This window comes from Vombatus ursinus, unplaced genomic scaffold, assembly GCF_900497805.2.
Source record: "Vombatus ursinus unplaced genomic scaffold, bare-nosed wombat genome assembly UNPS02000582.1, whole genome shotgun sequence".
Lineage (NCBI taxonomy): Eukaryota > Metazoa > Chordata > Mammalia > Diprotodontia > Vombatidae > Vombatus > Vombatus ursinus.
The window spans coordinates 2,507,571-2,511,526 of NW_020940360.1; positions in this window are offsets into that span (position 1 = coordinate 2,507,571).

Consider the following 3,956-nt stretch of genomic DNA (forward strand, 5'->3'; position numbering starts at 1 on the left):
TCTGTTTTCCCTCTCTACTCCATTTTACAGATGAGGAAACTGAGGTCTATGGGTGACTTGTCTCAATTCACACAAGTAGTAAGCATGATTCCTCATATACTCTATGTTCCACCTCTAAGATGTTGACTTCCAGCTATATGGCTTATAGTCAGGGTTGTGGTGGAGGGACCAAGAGAGAGAGATATAACTAAATCTTAGCATTCAGGAAAGCATGAGCCACATCCTTCAGAAACTGTAAACAGCACAGTTTCCAGCCCAGATTAAAGCTCTCACAAGGACTCCTGAATTATTGTATAATAATGAAAGGTTTCTTGACTAGAGAAGGACCTTTGCTGTCTTTGGGTAAATGCCACCTACTACTCCGCAGATCAGTGAACCAATCCAAACTTAATAGGATCCAGGACTTCATTTGTATAGAACATCAAAATACTGAAGTTGGATAGTGGGATTTATTTTTAGTGGGCTGTTATTTCTTTTTATTCCCAGAAAATATTTTAGCATTCAACATAGATTTTCTGATGACTAAATCCTCATATTGCACCCACATTTTTCTTTTCTTTGGGTTAATAAGAACCACAGGGAGAAGTTTTTTCCAGCATTGGTAATGACAGAATTGGTCTTTCATTGTGACTTTTGCAAACTTTGGTCTTGGAGGAATATATGCATATTTTCTGAGTCATAGGTAGAGCTAGCTATGACAGAAAGCTGGATTATCTCTCTTAAGGTTACTATTCTCTCTGGAGTCCTAAAAGGCTTAGTGATTTCTTTTATTAAACATTTTTTCCTTAATCAGCCAAATGATTTTAATTGCTATTTTCATGATGTTGGCATTCTCTTTCCTTCCCACCAACCCTTTTCTGTCCAGATCTGTCATTATATGTTGATTAAATTCTGCCTTCAATTGTTCTCAGATTGTTTCATGTATGTCCCGTAAGTTTTGTCTCCCCAGCTAAACTGTAAATGACTTGAATACTCAGAACTTGAGTTAAATATACTTCTTTCTAATCCCCCAGAGCAGCTAACACAGTGCTAGGCACATAATTGGCACTCAATAAATACTTACTAAGTGAAATATGCACCTTGTTTTTAGAATGCTATAATTGTCTGACCCCATAGCCTTACTGGCATGGGTGAGTCAGAAGGAGGCATGGTGGATCTGGTCCCTGACCATAATGACACCCATACTGCAAGGATCTCATATAGCTACCACGAAAGGGCTAAGGCACTGGGGAGATGGATTGAAATATACAATCATGTCTCTGAGATGCTCTATGTCTTGCCCCTAAATCTGATATTGGTCTTCTAGTCTGAATCTCCACTCTTGCAACTTATTTTTGGCTTTCATTCCTTGAATTTTGGAACTCTGAAGAAACATTGATACTGACCTGGACTAGTCTCTAGTATTTTGTTTTACACTTACTTGGATAGTTACTTAGAGCGACCTCAGTCAGTTCTCCTTGAAGTGATTTGTCCTCCACAGTCACACTTCTCTGTGATCTCACTAATCAATTAGGCATATTGGCCTTATCTTTGGAGCCAATAGGATATGATAATGGTTTAACTATATTCTCTCTCTCTTCCGGAAAGAGTCAAAACAAAGGCACCAGACTCTGTCATTATGTATACAGATAGGATACCAGTAAGGAAAAGCAATGTTTTCATTTCTTCTCTATTTGGGATCACTGGACTGGGGAGGGAAGACAGTGACAGAAGAGCCTAGATAGAGCTAAGGTGATATGCTAGCTACAATCTCTTCTCTGATTATACTCTTGGGAAACTAAGGATGGGGCATGACAAGGTCAGGCACCAGCTTAGAAGTATGCCCTGTAGGGCTGAACCTAGTTATTTTCCTTCTTTAGCCCTACAAGGAACTAAGAGCTACCTCCTTCCAGAAGCTTTTCTTGTTTTTCCCAGTTTTCCCCCATTACTATGGTTTATTGTGTATAAACCCTGTGTTTACAACATGTTGTTGTATCCTTCTAATAGAACATAAGCATATTGTGTGTAGGAGCTTTCTTATTTCTGTATTTGTGTCCATAGTACTTAATACTTTTGTGTACCATAGTTGACTGATTGACAGATTATACCAGATAATTTCCCTAATGACTCTTACGTTCTATGATTCTGTCATTTGCTGGTAGTGTGTGTGTGTGTGTTTGTGTGTGTATGTGTGTGTGTGTGAGACCATTTGACTCTAGTTACATTTTATCTAGCCTGGGTAGTAGAGGGGAAAATTCTATCTCTATTCTTTCCCAATATTAGAGAAGGAACCCAAACGTACCTGTACCTTCAAGTTAGCTCAGAGGACCCCAGGATCATAGAGTTCAGAGCTAGAAAGAAGCTTAGAGGGCATCTAATTGAATCCCCTCACTTTACAAAGAAGGAAACTGAGGGCTAGGGAGGTTACATCACCAGTCCAAGATCATAAAAGCAATAAATAGCACAGCTATGATTTGATCCCAAATCCTCTAACTCCGAATCTGGCAATCTTTTCCCATTACATGGAGGAATGAACTCCTAACTCATCTCCAGCAAGGTTCCTTGTGCATGATAGACATTTATTAAATGTTTATTAAATTGAACTGAAGGGAGGTAGAGTGAATTGACTTGTCATTGACAAAATGCACAAAAGAAAAAAGGGGTAATTTTGGAGGGAAAGAAGAAGTTCAGTTTGGGACATGTGATTAGGTGCCATAGAGATATTCAGGTAGAGATATTAACTCTGTGGGCATTTGGAAACAGGGGTCTGGAGTGCAGACAATTTAGACATCACTGGACTACCTTCATTTGTTACCTTATCACATCAACAATATTCTTTGTTGGGAAGATTGCTTTCACCCTAACTTCACTGTTATCTCTCTCAGAGGAAAAATGGCATTGTGGATGAGTGCTGGACTTGGAGTTGGGAAGAACTGGCTTTGAATCCCATCTCTGAAAATTACTAGCTGTGTCACCTTAGGCAAGTCACCTTATTTCTCTAAACCTCAGTTTCCCCATCTGTAAAGTAACTGTAGCATCTTCCTTACGGAGTTGTTGGGAGATGAATTGAGATATGCTTGCAAAGTATTTTGCAAACTTCAAGTACTACACAAATATCATATTATTATCATGTTCTCATAAATGTCAATTATTAACATACTTATGTCACTTCATACTTAGTTGTATGTTTAGCCTAAAGAATCTAGCCCATATGTGAAATATCTCATTGGAAAAACAACTGACCTGGAAAATAGATCCAGGAGAGAGAATTTAAAAATTATTGGACTATCTGAAAGCCATGATCAAAAAAAGAGCCTAGACATCATCTTTCAAGAAATTATCCAGGAAAACTGCCCTGATATTTTAGAACCAGAGGGCAAAATAGAAATTGAAAGAATTCACCGATCACTGCCTGAAAGCGATCCCCAAAGGAAAACTCCTGGGAATATTGTAGCCAAATTCCAGAGTCCCCAGGTCAAGGAGAAAATATTACAAGCAACCAGAAAGAAACAATTCAAGTACTATGGAAACACAATCAGGATAACACAAGATTTAGCTGCTTCTACATTAAGGCACCGCAGGGCATGGAATATAATATTCCGGAGGGCAAAGGAGATAGGATTACAACCAAGAATCACCTACCCAGCAAAACTGAGTATAATCCTGCAGGGGAAAAAATGGTCATTCAGTGAAATAGAGGACTTTCAAGCATTCTTGATGAAAAGACCACAGCTGAATAGAAAATTTGATTTTCAAATACAAGACTCAAGTGGAACATGAAGAGGTAAACAGGAAAAAGAAAATCATGAGACTTATTATGGTTGAATTGTTTACACTCCTGCGTGGAAGGATGATATTTGTAACTCATGAGACCTTTGTCAGTATTAGGGTAGTTGGAGGGGGAAAAATTATATGTATGTATATATAGATATAGATAGATAGATAGATAGATAGATAGATAGATAGATAGATAGATA